Source organism: Ranitomeya imitator, chromosome 1 (genome assembly GCF_032444005.1).
Source record: "Ranitomeya imitator isolate aRanImi1 chromosome 1, aRanImi1.pri, whole genome shotgun sequence".
NCBI classification, from domain to species: Eukaryota; Metazoa; Chordata; class Amphibia; order Anura; family Dendrobatidae; genus Ranitomeya; species Ranitomeya imitator.
This window is the reverse complement of record NC_091282.1, coordinates 630948075-630964828: the sequence shown is the minus strand read 5'-3', so window position 1 is coordinate 630964828 and position 16754 is coordinate 630948075.

The following is a 16754-nucleotide window of genomic DNA, read 5'->3' as shown; positions in this document are numbered from 1 at the left end:
ACAAGTGTTCCTTCTCGTGACTCCGGGCTCTAATCTGCTGCTGTGCCTTCAGGTGTAATTGTGGCCAGGAGACTTGGAATCCCCCCGGTTTCTACTGTGGGGCATACAATTCCACTGCAACCTCAGATGTTCGGCCTCCGGTTTCTTGCGCTTGATCCTGGAGGGAGCCCACTCGCAGCTCCACTCCAGTTTCTCTCTCCTCCTGTGCTTCTTCTCCCCTCACTGTCTCCTACCGACTCCCTAACTCATCCTCCAGCCAGAATATATATAGGGAAGCCATCCTGAAGCCGGGTCTAGAGCTCCCCCTTCTGGCCTGGAGTCAGAAAGTTTTGTATGTGTTACCTGCTAAGGGGATCCTTCTCACCTCCAGGCATAGCATCACCCTCGCCGTGAGGAAGGCATTACCTCTGTGACAACTGGATTCCTGGGGTGTCACATTGGCATGTGGAGCAAGGCCAGTAGATCTGAGGGGGAGGGATTCGCAGCACTGAAACAGGCAAGAAGAGGCAGTGGGGTGACAGGAGGGAAAAAGTGAGCAACGGTTCCGCAGAGCTCAAATACTTAATTTCTCTGTCAAAGAGTTAGGTGCTCCCTAGTCTGGGACATTTTTAAAACGCGCTCTGAGACAAAAAAAATGGTCATTTTCAACCTGCTCCATGCCAAGATAAGTAGGGCCTTATCACTAAGAGCCTAACTGCCACCAACATGATCAGGCATTTGTCATCTAAGCACCCGACTCAGTGGGCAACACGTATGGGTCCATGGTTGGTGCCAGCGGGTAACACCACTGCCTCTTCTCCTGTGTTAGGTGCTTCCCAATCCCCTGTCCATGACATTGGCGCAGATGCCTCCTGCCCTGCAAATGTTCTTGCACATTCTGAGACACCATCATCAGGCACTTCCAAATCCTTGTCGTAGTTCAGCATTCAACAGTCTCTACCCCCAAGGCATTGTAATCAAAGGGAAAGTTTCCAGCCACTCACACACAGGCCCAAACGCTAAATGGGCATATTTTTAGGCTGTTTGTCCTGAAAAAGTTAACGTTTAGGCTTGTTGACATGGAGGATTTTTGCTGATTGACAGTGGTAGCCTTCCCTTAGTACTTGGTCCCCAGCTGCCACTTTTTCTCCCACTGTGGCATCCACATCTTGTACCACCATGTGTCCAGGAGCATCACACGTGCCCTTAACAACACAGTTACTAGGATTGTCCACTTAATGACAGACACGTGGACAAGTGCTTGTAACCAGGGACGCTACATTTCCCTGATGGCACATTGGGTGAACATTGTGGAGGCTGGCACCAAATCCCACCCTGGTATGACACATATGCCCCCTCGATCCCGAGGATTACTGGGCTCTATTTCTATTAGCGTTTTCTCCATCTCCTACATCAGTTCCTGCACCGACTCCTCATCCTCCATCTCCAAAGAGTTATCTCAGAGAACGTCGTCCACATCAGCCGGAAGCTCTGCAGCACTGCCTCAGCAAAGAGGCAACAGACTCTGCTGAAGCTAATTTGTATAAGAGACAAACCACATATCGCAACAGAGTTATTGAAAGAAATAACAGGCCAGACAGATCTGTGGCTCTCACCGCTGAACCTCCAACCAGGTATTGTCGTGTGTGATAACGGCCGTAACCTGTTGGTGGCTGTGAAGCTTGGCAAGCTCACACACGTACCATGTTTCACCCACATGCTCAACTTGGGTTCAGCAATACTGAGAACCTACTCAGATTTGCCAGAGCTTCTGGTCAAGGTACGTTGTATCAGCACCCATATCCACAAGTCAGCTACAGCTGCTACCACTCTGGCAGTGCTGCACCACCACATGCAAGTGACATCTCACCGACTGGTGTATGATGTCGTGACGCGTTGGAACTCCACACTGCACATACTAGCAAGGCTTTGTGAGGCTCCAACATTCCTGTCAATATTCTGGCTAGTCTCTGCACATAAGAACTAAAGAGTGGGTGTGGATGTCTGACATTTGTGCAGTTCTCCAAGACTTTGAGGACTCCACAAAGATAGTGAGCATCGATGACTCTATAATCAGTGCACCAATTCCGCTTCTGTGCCTACTTAAGCAGTCGCTGCTGACAATTAAACATGAAGTTATGCATGTGGACCAGAGGGAGATGGAGGAAGGTAGTTACTACCCAGCCTCATCTCATCTTCTCAGCGCAGATTGTGTAACAATGTAGTCATCATAGTGGAGATGGTGAAGTGTTGACTGTATGGATCTTGAACCTAACTTTATGTACCTCTGCTTTTCCCATGACCCACGCATTACATTCATCTTGACTCTTGACCAAAAAAGAGTACTGATTGTTCACTGTGCTAGACCCACGCTACAAGGAGAACCTTGCATCTCTCCTTCCTGAGGTGGAGTGGTCTACTAAAATGGTGCTATAGTAGAAGACCATTGTGGAAAATATGTTGAAAAAATTCCCGTCAGACAGCACTAGTGGTAGAGGGAAAGCTTCCTTGCCCAACCAAGGAAGAGAGGTGAGGGAGACACACACCAGGTACAGCAAAATCAAAGGTCAATTTCATGAAACCCTCCCATCATCCAGGCCCTGTTGACTGTGTATATTTGACAAGGAGTGAAAAGTTTTTAAAGATGGTGAACAAATACCTGGTCAACCAAACCAACATACTCCTTAATTCCTCTGTGACCCTCAGATATTGGGTCTCAAATTTGGACACACGTCATGCACTTTTCCTCTACGCTTTGGAGGTGTTGTGCTGTCCTTCCATCTCTGAGCGGGTTTTTAGTACCCTTGGGATCAACATCAGTCTGGAGCACCTTTGGCCCACCAGAGAAAATCATTCTTGGGACCCACTATGTAGGTACATAGAAATAAATACAAGACCAACAATTGTTCAGTAAAACGTGCTAATATCAGGGTATAATAAAAGGTAGTACACGTCTTATTTATGTGGCAGGAGTTGGGGTAGCCCCCTCACAGAAAATAAAGTAGCCCCCTCATAGAATATAATGTAGCCCCCTCAAAGAATATACAGTAGCCCCCTTCATAGAATATAATGTAGCCACCCACATAGAATATTATGCAGCCCCCCTCATAGAATATAATGCAGCGCCCCTCATTGAATATAATGTAGCCCCCCTCATAGGGTATAATGCAGCACCCTAAAAAATATAATGTATAATATAATGTATACATCATAAGGTATAATGCAACCCCCATATAATATAATGTAGCACCCTCATATGGTATAATGCAGCCCCCCTTATATAGTATGATGCAGCCCCACCACAGAATATAATGTAGCCCCCTCTGAGTATAATGCAACCCCCTCATAAGGTATAATGCATTCCCCATAGGGCATAATTCTGTGCCCCTCATATAGTATGATGTAGCCCCCCAGAATATAATATAGTCCCCTGAGAGAACAATGCAGCCCCCCACAGAATATAATTTAGCCCCCTCATATAGTATAATGCAGCCCCCCTCATAGGGCATAATGCAGCCCCCCTCCACCTCCATCAATGTTCTCCCCCTCCACCCCATCATTGCCCTTTCCACCACCTCCATAATTGCTTTCTCCCTCACCACCACCATTGTCCTTTCCACCACTACCATCATTGTCATTGACACCACAACCATCATTGCTTTCCACCCATCACCCCCATCATTGCCCATTTCAACACCTCCATCATTGCCTCGCCCCACAACCATCATTGCCTTCTCCCCCTCCACCCCATCATTGCCCATTTCAAAACCTCCATCATTGACTACTCCCACCATCTAGCCACACTGTGTCAGACAGGAAGTGCTGGACAGCGGGCAGGAAGCAGGATGGCATCAGATCCCTGCAGCGCCGCTCCACTGCCATGCTGCAGGAATTGGTCCCTTCATGCCGATTGCCCTCCGGGTTAGCCTCCCTGCAGGGGCCCAACTCCGGAGCCCTAATGCAACCGCACTGGCTTTACATGCAGGCAGTGTTAACCTCAGCCTGGGGATAACACTGCCCGCTATTAAAGTGAAATGATTGTTCACTCCTCTCCATGCCCATGGGGGTGTGGGGAAGCGTGAATATTCATTTCTCTTTAGCAGCGGTGACAGGATCCTGTCTCCAGCTGCTGCTTTGCTGGCACCGGGTGGGCCCCCTTGACTCAGGGGCCCTAGAGCTGCTGGGTGTGCCACAGGCTGGGGGCCCCTGGAGCAGTGGGGGCCCTAGCCAGCTGCTACCCAGTATGTCAGCAGGTGTAAGTGCCTGGGCCCACTGGAGAATCCTAATGTTCTTGGGTGGGCCAGTCCGACCCTGCTTGGGGATCAAAACAGACAGGCATTTTCACCTTTCAACAGAAAATGCTCCTAAATACTTCTCTGGAGCTTCCTACCTCCAGATCCACAGTGAGTGGTGAGTGACTCTCCCACCCATCACTAACAGCCACTCACAAAAATGCCCAGCCCTGTCATGGTTGATTAACCCCTCTCAGCACATAATATGCTGGAGCAAAATTTGCGGGTTGTTACATCACGCAAGATAGCAATCTTCGTGATGCATATCTCCCTTCACTTATGTATATTGCCAGTAACCCTGTCAAAATATTTAATCAGGCCACGAAGTTGTTGCCTTCAAAGGATGACTGTATTACGCTCATCTTTTTTTCAAGGCTTTGTACTGTGTGTGTAGATCTTTATGAGAATAGAAGTGCTACAACTCCACTTTTAAAAAAAAATTATGAGGCACTCCAGTTGGTGCCTTCAAGGGTGTATAGGTGACTCTGCTTTAAAATTTTGGCAGGTTTTCCACTTAGTGCATAGCCTTTATGGGTCTAGGAGTACAACTACATGACCAATTGAACAGAATGTGCATGAGGCCTCCTTTATGTTTATTACAGGGCATATCTGAGTTCCTCTTCCATCATATTTTTGGCAGTTCTTGCTTCGTTTATAAATTACATGGACATTTTTAATCTTTTAATACAATTTTTAACTTTGGTTTGCTTAAATTATTATTTTTTTAATCCTTTTTAAAATTTGGCTTACAGTACAGACCAAAAGTTTGGATGCACCTTCTTATTTAAAGATTTTTCTGTATTTTCATGACTATGAAAATTGTACATTCACACTGAAGGCATCAAAACTATGAATTAACACATGTGGAATTATATACTTAACAAAAAAGTGTGAAACAACTGAAATTATGTCTTATATTCTAGGTTCTTCAAAGTAGCCACCCTTTGCTTTGATGACTGTTTTGCACACTCTTGGCATTCTCTTGATGAGCTTCAAGAAGTAGTCACCGGAAATGGTCTTCCAACAATCTTGAAGGAGTTGGCTCTCCTCCCTCCTTTGTTGGCCCTTTTGCCTTCACTCTACGGTCCAGCTTCCCCCAAACCATCTCGATTGGGTTCAGGTCTGGTGACTGCGGAGGCCAGGTCATCAGGCGTAGCACCCCATCACTCTCCTTCTTGGTCAAATAGCCAATACACAGCCTGAAGGTGTGTTTGGGGTCATTGTCCTGTTGAAAAATAAATGATGGTCCAACTAAATGCAAACCAGAAGGAATAGCATGCCGCTGCAAGATGCTGTGGTAGCCATGCTGGTTCAGTATGCCTTCAATTTTGAATAAATCCCCAACAGTGTCACCAGCAAAGCATCTGCACACAATCACACCTCCTCCTCCATGCTTCACGGTGGGAACCAGGCATGTAGAGTCCATTCATTCACCCTTTCTGTGTCGCACAAAGACACGGTGGTTGGAACCAAAGATCTAAAATTTTGACTCATCAGACCAAAGCTCAGATTTCTACTTGTCTAATGTCCATTCCTTGTGTTCTTTAGTCCAAAGAAGTCTCTTCTGCTTGTTGCCCGTCCTTAACAGTTGTTTCCTAGCAGCTATTTTACCATGAAGGCCTGCTGCACAAAGTCTCCACTTAACAGTTGTTGTAGAGATGTGTCTGCTGCTAGAACTCTGTGTGGCATTGACCTGGTCTCTAATCTGAGCTGCTGTTAACCTGAGATTTCTGAGGCTGGTAACTCAGATAAACTTATCCTCAGAAGCAGGGGTGACTCTTGGTCTTCCTTTCCTGGGGCGGTCCTCATGTGAGCCAGTTTCTTTGTAGCACTTGATGTTTTTTGCCACTGCAATTGGGGACACTTTCAAAATTTTCCATATTTTTCAGACTGATTGACCTTTATTTCTTAAAGTAATGATGGCCACTCGTTTTTCTTTACTTAGATGCTTTTTTTCTTGCCATAATACAAATTCTAACAGTCTATTCAGTAGGACTATCAGCTGTGTATCCACCAGACTTCTGCACAACACAATTGATGGTCCCAATACCATTTATAAGGCAAGAAATCCCACTTATTAAACCTGACAGGACACACTTGTGAAGTGAAAACCATTCCCGGTGACTACCTCTTGAAGCTCATCAAGAGAATGCCAAGAGTGTGCAAAGTAGTCTTCAAAGCAAAAGGTGGCTACTTTGAAGAACCTAGAATATAAGATATAATTTCAGTTGTTTCACACTTTTTTGTTAAGTATATAATTCCACATGTGTTAATTCATAGTTTTGATGCCTTCAGTGTGAATGTACAATTTTCATAGTCATGAAAGTACAGAAAAATCTTTAAATGAAAAGGTGTGTCCAAACTTTTGTCTGTACTGTATATACAAGTCATTATGCAGGAATTTTTTTTCCTGTAAACTCCAATTTCTCGTTGATTTAAACATTTTCACTGCCCCCCAGACCTCATTGTAGGGTCTGCTGGAAAAATGATTTCCCATTGACTCCCATTATGCTTGGTACTCGAAACGAGCATCCGAGCAATAAAAATTGCTTTGTCTGAGTAACGAGCACCCGAGCATTTGCTTTCGCTTAACTACAAATTACATACACCATGGAACAAAATTGAGGTGATGAATAGGACATATGTCCCAAAATCATGGTTTTGCTTTTTTTATAAATGTTAGTCCAACATCTAGGAGCCACTCATTTCTCATTTTGGGATATGTTGAGCCAAGCAAAAAGGTAAAGAAGGGCATCTGTTTGTTTTGTGCTGACTCTTGTAGTTATCACAACATACATGATGCATTCTGCCATCTCCTTATGAATTCCAGAATACATGCACTATCTCCCAAACTACAACTATTACCCCACCAATGTGCAAGGAACTATGTGACTGGGTGCAACACTGTGCAGGAAGAGAGCCAAAAGGACATTCATATCAATAAGCGACAGGTGATCCTCAGGTCAGCCCCCGCTCATCTTAATTCAATAGCATATCTTAGTAATGTCCAATATATGAGATTATTGCTTTGTTGGTTGCTAATACCAATAGTTGTAAGATTGGGGGTGATTTATCATGGATTAGGCAATTTTATCCCCATTACAAAATACAATAGCTGGATGGATGCCCGACTTTGAACAAGCATGAGCACTGCATACTCCATTCAGTCCAGGTGCCGGGTCTCAGATCCCTTCTGATTGACAAGTTATCATCTGTCCTGTAGCTAGGCAATAACTTGTTTTAACCGTTCCATTTAGTTTCTGTGGGCCTGTCTGAAAAAGTCAAGAGTATTGCTCAACAGCCCCAGAAGGAATGAATTGAGTGATGGTCATGCACAAGCGCTCCATACTCCCATTGTAACCGGGTTAAAAGAGCAGTTTTCTTCCAATTGGTCCTGGTGTCAGCTGTCAGATCTCTTCTGATCAAAAAGTTATCATCCATCCTGAAGATAGGTGATAACTTGTTTTCACAGCTTAATTTATTTTGGAGTGGAGGTCAAGTGGATCGCCCTACCAGGGCAGCGGGGGACTCGGTACCGGGTCTGGTCTTAAAGTGGATGTCACGGTGGCTGCGACCCGGTCCGTGGCCCTTGAAGCCCAATTAAAGGGGAAAGGTCATTTAAAGGGTATTGTGAATAAAGTCTATTTTTCGTGACACCACCTGTGATGTTCAGCCAGTTGGGACCGACACCGCTTAAAGGGGTCCTCTGGGGAGGTGGTATGGTGACTAGATGGTGACGCTTCCCACAGGTGAAGCGAGGTCCCCAGGGCTTCCCAGGTGTAAGTCACAGATGGTGTGGTGGATGGTATAGTAAAGAACGAGGACACAGGTTTGCAGTCTTTACCTGGTTTACTGATGGTAGTAGTAGCCTTCAGTCCAGGGTACCAAGCGCAGGGCAGCTGTGGTCCGGCCGGCTTGGAGGCAATAGGAGATCCTTCTCCCAGGTGAGGTCTGTAAGCCTTTCCTATTAGCGCTGTTTAGCTGGTTAGGTCCCTGCCACTTGATGCTCAGTGCAAGTCCCCTCTCTCCTGTCCTAAGACAGATGTCTGTACGATAGGCAGTTCGAGCCTGTTTATAGGGTCTCTATCATGACCTGGGCTCTAAGGTCACTGCTTCACCCCAGACTTGATGCAGGCAATTGACGTACAGTCCTATGCCCTCTGGTTCTGTTAAGTGTCCTAAAGTCCCACTATAGCCTCGGGCTCCTGGTACCCAATTCTGCACTATGACCCCCAGGGTGTCCTTCCGCTGTTCCCCTGCTGAGCCTCTTCCTCCTCTGTGCTTCTTCCCTCTAAGCTCCTCCACAATTCAACTCTTTCAGTAATCCTCTTTCTAGGGGTTGCAGCTCCCTCGTGGCTGCTCGGCCACCCTGTCTGCTCCAGACGTCCTTCTTCTCACTGCTGGAGACCAACTGTCATCCTCCACTGTCTCTCTCAGACTAGGCTACTTTCACACTAGCGTTTTCTGGCAGACGTCAAAATGCGTAGTTTTGGAAAAAAACGCATCCTGCAAAATCTCCCACAGGATGCGATTTTTCCCCATAGACTTGTATTGATGATGCATCGTGACGGATTGTCACGCGTCGCTTACGTCGTGCGACGGATGCGTCGGAATTTGGAGATACGTGATCTGGAAAAAATGTTGATTGTTACGTTTTTTGTCTGTGCCGGGAAAATGTGTCGCGACGCGTCCTGCAGCATGCGTCGTTGGCTAGAATGGAAGCTTATGGACGAAGGATCCGTCGTGACATGTTGTATGACGGAATGCAGAGCTGCAATATGTTTTTTTACACTGAGCATGCTCAGAATCAGGATTTTGTAGTCAATTCACCAGACACCCCCAAATCTATATAAACCTGGCCTGGGCCTTCAACACCAAATGTGCTAGGAAGACTCCAGCCAGCATCAAGCCAGCATCAAGCCAGCATCCAGACAGCATCCAGACAGCATCCAGACAGCATCTAGGCAGCATCCAGACAGCATAAACCCTATGCAGCCAGAGGCCTGACTGTGCTGCCAAAAGCCAGCATCAAGCTAGAGGCCTGCCAGCCAGTATGAGTACTGCCAATTTTGCGTGTGTCTGTGTGCATATGTGTGCATGTCTTTGTGTGCGTGTGTGCATGTCTGTATGACATACTGAATACAGCCAGAGCTAAACCTGAATACAGCCAGCGTCCTGCCAGAGTCCAGCTCCAGCCTGAGGCCTGCCACTCTGCAGCCAGCCAGCGTCCAGCTCCAGCCTCAAGCCTGCCAGCATCCATACAGTGTGTGTCCTGCCATTTTTACATGCGTCTGTGGGTGTGTGTCTGTGTGCGTCTTTGGGTTTTTGTCCGCCTGTGTGCTTTTGTGCATCTGTGTGTGTTTGCATATGCCTGTGTGCTTTTGTGTGTGTGCATCTGTGTGTGTTTGCGTACGGTTGTGTGCTTTTGTGTGTGTGCGTGCGTTATGCCTGCGCCTGTATGCTTTTGTGCGTCTGCATTTGTTGTGCATGTGCCTGTGTGCTTTCGTGCATGCGTCTGGGTGATTGCGGTTGCATGCGTCCATGCGACTGGGTGAGTGTACGTGCATTTTTATTTAGTAATGTGATGTATTTACCAAGTAGTGTGGTCTGTGCAGCATGTGGTTTCAGTGTGTGAGCATGTGTCTTGCGTGTGTGTTTGGTTTTTTTCTTTTAATTTTTTTTTTCTTGTTTTATTGTTGGAAACATTTCCAGTTGATGTACTTGTATTTAAAATAAAGAGCATCGTAGCTCTTAATTGTGATGGTAAAAAAAAAAGAAAATTAAAAAAGAATTAATAAAAATTTTCTTAAAAATGTCCGTAGTATCATTTCACAAAGGTAAATTTTAACCTGGTGTATGTACATATGGCCACACATGCAATACTGAGTTGGTTTAGGGTGTATTGTTTAAGATAAAAGGTTATCTAACATTTTTAAAAAGGAAATTTAATTTTTTTAAGTTATTTTTAAAGGGATTTTTTCAAATCACATATGTGATCAATACATTTTGAACTGGTGAGTAGGCATTTCAATTTTACAAGAGGGTATTTTTTTTTTATTTTTTGGGGGGGTTGAGGGAAATGGTTTTTCAGCTTGCACATACTATTGCAGTAGGGAATCCAGCTCAGACTGGGTGTCTTGGGTATATTTTTTGGGGGGTTTATGTCTAAAAACTTTTGCTGTTGGCCTGCATTACTCAGATCATTTCAGCAGGGTGCTTAGTAAATCTTTTACATTAGCTAGTTCGGGGGGTGGTTCTAACGATAAATTCTTTATACCTGCAGAGCCACCAGGGACCACAGCCGCCTACCCAGACTAAAGCCACCAGGGACCAAAGCCACCTGGAAATAATCCAGCAGGGAGCAAGCCACTTTGCTGATGTAAGTATTAAAGACCCTAAAGCTTCAATTTCAATGTGTATAGTAGATTACAAGGGTCTTTATACTTGCAGAGCCATCAGGGACCACAGCCGCCTATTCTGAGACTAACGGCACCAGGGACCACAGCCGCTTACCCGGACTAAAGCCACCAGGGACCACAGCTGCCTGGAAATAATCCAGCAGAGAAAAAGCCGCTTTGCTGCTGTAAGTATTAACCCCTTTCTGACATCGGACGTACTATCCCGTCGAGGTGGGGTGGGCCCCTATGACCATGGACGGGATAGTACGTCCAGCGCGATCGGCGGCGCTCACGGGGGGAGCGACGCCGATCGCGGCCGGGTGTCAGCTTCCTATCGCAGCTGACATCCGGCACTATGTGCCAGGAGTGGTCACGGACCGCCCCCGGCACATTAACCCCTGGCACACCGCGATCAAAGATGATCGCGTTGTGCCGGCGGTGCAGGGAAGCATCGCGCAGGGAGGGGGCTCCCTGCGGGCTTCCCTGAGCCCCCCGCAGCAAAGCGATGTGATCGCATTGCTGCGAGGGTCTTACCTCCCTCCCTGCCTGTTCCAGATCCGGATCCAAGATGGCCGCGGATCCGGGTCCTGCAGGGAGGGAGGTGGCTTCACAGAGCCTGCTCAGAGCAGGCACTGTGAAGCAGCCTGCACTGCTCTCAGATCGGTGATCTGACAGAATGCTGTGCAAACTGTCAGATCACCGATCTGTGATGTCCCCCCCTGGGACAAAGTAAAAAGGTAAAAAAAAAAATTTTCAAATGTGTAAAAAAAAATAAAAAAAAATATTCCAAAATAATGAAAAAACAAAAAAAAATATTATTCCCATAAATATATTTCTTTATCTAAATAAAAAAAACAAAACAATAAAAGTACACATATTTAGGATCACCGCGTCCGTAACGGCCCGACCTATAAAACTGGCCCACTAGTTAACCCCTTCAGTAAACACCGTAAGAAAAAAAAAAAAAAAAACGAGGCAAAAAACAACGCTTTATTATCATACTGCCGAACAAAAAGTGAAATAACACGCAATCAAAAAAACAGATATAAATAACCATATTACCGCTGAAAACGTCATCTTGTCCCGCAAAAAACGAGCTGCCACACTGCATCATCAGCAAAAAAATAAAAAAGTTATAGTCCTGAGAATAAAGCGATGCAAAAATAATTATTTTTTCTATAAAATAGTTTTTATCGTATAAAAGCGCCAAAACATAAAAAAAATGATATAAATGAGGTGTCGCTGTAATCGTACTGACCCGAAGAATAAAACTGCTTTATCAATTTTACCAAACGCGGAACGGTATAAACGCTTCCCCCAAAAGAAATTCATGAATAGCTGGTTTTCGGTCATTCTGCCTCACAAAAATCGGAATAAAAAGCGATCAAAAAATGTCACGTGCCCGAAAATGTTACCAATAAAAACGTCAACTCGTCCCGCAAAAAACAAGACCTCACATGACTCTGTGGACCAAAATATGGAAAAATTATAGCTCTCAAAATGTGGTAACGCAAAAAATATTTTTTGCAATAAAAAGCGTCTTTCAGTGTGTGACGGCTGCCAATCATAAAAATCCGCTAAAAAACCCACTATAAAAGTAAATCAAACCCCCCTTCATCACCCCCTTAGTTAGGGAAAAATTAAAAAAATGTATTTATTTCCATTTTCCCATTAGGGTTAGGGTTAGGGCTAGTGTTAGGGCTAGGGTTAGGGCTAGGGTTAGGGCTAGGGCTAGGGTAAGGGCTAGGGTTAGGGTTAGGGCTAGGGTTAGGGCTAGGGCTAGGGTTAGGGCTAGGGTTAGGGTTAGGGTTAGGGCTAGGGTTAGGGCTACAGTTTGGGTTGGGGCTAAAGTTAGGGTTCGGGTTGGGGCTAAAGTTACAGTTAGGGTTTAGATTACATTTACAGTTGGGAATAGGTTTGGGATTAGGGTTAGGGGTGTGTCAGGGTTAGAGGTGTGGTTAGGGTTACTGTTGGGATTAGGGTTAGGGGTGTGTTTGGATTAGAGTTTCAGTTATAATTGCTGGGTTTCCACTGTTTGGGCACATCAGGGGCTCTCCAAACGCGACATGGCGTCCGATCTCAATTCCAGCCAATTCTGCGTTGAAAAAGTAAAACAGTGCTTCTTCCCTTCCAAGCTCTCCCGTGTGCCCAAACAGGTGTTTACCCCAACATATGGGGTATCAGCATACTCAGGACAAATAGGACAACAACTTTTGGGGTCCAATTTCTCCTGTTACCCTTGGGAAAATACAAAACTGGGGGCTAAAAAATATTTTTTGTGGGAAAAAAAAGATTTTTTATTTTCACGGCTCTGCGTTATAAACTGTAGTGAAACACTTGGGGGTTCAAAGTTCTCACAACACATCTAGATTAGTTCCCTGGGGGGTCTAGTTTCCAATATGGGGTCACTTGTGGGGGGTTTCTACTGTTTAGGTACATTAGGGGTTCTGCAAACGCAATGTGACGCCTGCAGACCATTCCATCTAAGTCTGCATTCCAAATGGCGCTCCTTCCCTTCCGAGCTCTGCCATGCGCTCAAACGGTGGTTCCCCCCAACATACGGGGTATCAGCGTACTCAGGACAAATTGTACAACAACTTTTGGGGGCGAATTTCTCCTCTTACCCTCAGGAAAATACAAAACTGGTGGCTAAAAAATAATTTTGGGGGGAAAGATTTTTTTTTTTAATTTACACGGCTCTGCGTTACAAACTGTAGTGAAACACTTGGGGGTTCAAAGCTATCACAACACATCTAGATGAGTTCCTTAGGGGGTCTAGTTTCCAAAATGGTGTCACTTGTGGGAGGTTTCTACTGTTTAGGTACATTAGGGGCTCTGCAAATGCAATGTGACACCTGCAGACCATTCCATCTAAGTCCTCATTCCAAATGGAGCTCCTTCCCTTCCGAGCCCTCCCATGCGCCCAAACAATGGTTCCTCCCCACATATGGGGTATCAGCGCACTCAGGACAAATTTGACAACAAATTGCGGGGTCCAATTTCTCCTGTTACTCTCGGGAAAATACAAAACTGGGGGCTAAAAAATAATTTTTGTGGGAAAAAATTTTTGTTTTATTTTTACGGCTCTCCATTATAAACTTCTGTGAAGCCCTTGGTGGGTCAAAGCGCTCAGCACACATCTAGATAAGTTCCTAAGGGGGTCTACTTTCCAAAATGGTGTCACTTGTGGGGGGTTTCTACTGTTTAGGTACATTAGGGGCTCTGCAAACGCAATGTGACACCTGCAGACCATTCCATCTAAGTCTGCATTCAAATGGCACTCCTTCCCTTCCGAGCCCTCCCATGTGCCCAAACAGTGGTTCCCCCCACATATGGTGTATCATCGCACTCAGGACAAATTGAGCAACAAATTTTGGGGTCCAATTTCTCCTGTTACCCTCGGGAAAATACAAAACTGGGGGCTAAAAAAATAATTTTTGTGGGAAAAAAATTTTGTTTTATTTTTACGGCTCTGCATTATAAACTTCTGTGAAGCACTTGGTGGGTCAAAGTGCTCACCACACCTCTAGATAAGTTCCTTAGGGGGTCTACTTTCCAAAATGGTGTCACTTGTGGGGGGTTTCAATGTTTAGGCACATCAGTGGCTCTTCAAACGCAACATGGCGTCCCATCTCAATTCCTGTCAATTTTGCATTGAAAAGTCAAACGGCGCTCCTTCCCTTCCGAGCTCTCCCATCCGCCCAAACAGTGGTTTACCCCCACATATGGGCTATCAGCGTACTCAGGACAAATTGTACAACAACTTTTGGGGTCCAATTTCTTCTCTTACCCTTGGGAAAATAAAAAATTGGGGGCGAAAAGATAATTTTTGTGAAAAAATATGATTTTTTATTTTTACGGTTCTACATTATAAACTTCTGTGAAGCACTTGGTGGGTCAAAGTGCTCACCACACCTCTAGATAAGTTCCTTAGGGGGTCTACTTTCCAAAATGGTGTCACTTGTGGGGGGTTTCAATGTTTAGGCACATCAGGGGCTCTCCAAACGAAAAATGGCGTCCCATCTCAATTCCAGTCAATTTTGCATTGAAAAGTCAAATGGCGCTCCTTCGCTTCCGAGCTATGCCATGCGCCCAAACAGTGGTTTACCCCCACATGTGGGGTATTGGCATACTCAGGACAAATTGTACAACAATGTTTGGGGTCCATTTTCTCCTGTTACCCTTGGTAAAATAAAACAAATTGGAGCTGAATTAAATTTTTTGTGAAAAAAAGTTAAATGTTCATTTTTATTTAAACATTCAAAATATTCATGTGAAGCACCAGAAGGGTTAATAAACTTCTTGAATATGGTTTTGAGCACCTTGAGGGGTGTAGTTTTTAGAATGGTGTCACACTTGGGTATTTTCTATCATATAGACCACTCAAAATGACTTCAAATGAGATGTGGTCCCTAAAAAAAAATGGTGTTGTAGAAATGAGAAATTGCTGGTCAACTTTTAACCCTTATAACTCCCTAACAAAAAAAAATTTTGGTTCCAAAATTGTGCTGATGTAAAGTAGACATGTGGGAAATGCTACTTATTTAGTATTTTGTGTGATATATCTCTGTGATTTAATTGCATAAAAATTCAAAGTTGGAAAATTGCGAAATTTTCATAATTTTCGCCAAATTTCCGTTTTTTTCACAAATAAACGCAGGTACTATCAAAGAATTTTTACCATTGTCATGAAGTACAATATGTCACGAGAAAACAATGTCAGAATCACTGGGATCTGTTGAAGCGTTCCAGAGTTATAACCTCATAAAGGGACAGTGGTCAGAATTGTAAAAATTGGCCCGGTCATTAACGTGCAAACCACCCTTGGGGGTAAAGGGGTTAAAGACCCTAAAGCTTCAATTTCAATGTGTATAGTAGATTACAAGGGTCTTTATACTTGCAGAGCCATCAGGGACCACAGCCGCCTACCCAGACTAAAGCCACCAGGGACAACAGAATGTCTTCTTCTGGGAGCCCTCCTCCACAGCGACAGCGTGTTGCGGTAATTTTAAATTATTACGTTTTTGGCACTATAGTTAAAATTTCGGGTAATCACTATACGCATTAATTATGTTTTCACAGGAAGATGAAGCAGCTGAGGGCCCCTCAGAAGGATACGAGATGGGTGGAGAAATACAAGGAGTGGGCGCACAGAGTGTAAGTTGTGCCGAAACAGTCGCTTAACACATCATAAAGTACCCAACACATACAAAACACTTCATCATACATCACAGTACGCATACAACATATGCCTACATCAAACATAATTTTTTTTTTTTTTAGTCTGCTGCACCTTCTGGCCAACGCCATGAAGGTCCTCCCAGCTGTTCCCAGATTCGGTGTCATCACCGCTGCGGTCAGCCAGCAGTGAGTTTGCTTTTTTATTTTTTTCCTCTTGGTAGTTTTGTGTTTCAGTGTATTAATTTGTTTTTTATTTTTTATTTTCACAGTCTTCACAGCGTGCTCCCGACTCAGATGGTGAGGACATCAGGATCGATATGGACCGCCTCATCGAGGAGGTCCACGAGCGGGAGCCGCTGTGGAATATGGCTGACTGCAGGCATGCTGATACGTATGTGACCCGTCGGCTCTGGGAGGAAGTCTGCCAAAACGTATTGCCGAGGTGGGAGGACCTTGCGCCAAGGCAGCAGACTCAAGAATGTAAGTATTCACTTTTCAGTTCTGTTTTGAGCTGAACGGAATGTGTTTTGTAATTAACACTTGTTTTAATTTCTTTCTTGTCTTTACAGGTGAAAGGGTTAGGAAGCGGTGGCGGTCACTCAGGGATCGCTTCAAGAGGGAGTTTAACCAGGAGATGCTGGCCCCGAGTGGCTCAGCAGGACGGAGAAGGACTCAGTATAAACACAGCCGTGCCCTGTCCTTCCTCCGGGAAACAATGCTGAGTAGAATGTAAGTATTCTACAGGCCATTGAATAAATCAGCATGTTTACCTGTCTAACTTTTTTGGTTTCAGGCAGGGCTTTTTCCTATCAAAACATTTATTTTTCCTTTTTCACAGCACCATCTGTAGCCATCGGAAGCCTGCATCTACCTTGGATCCCTCTGGAGCGATCTCTCAGGAGTC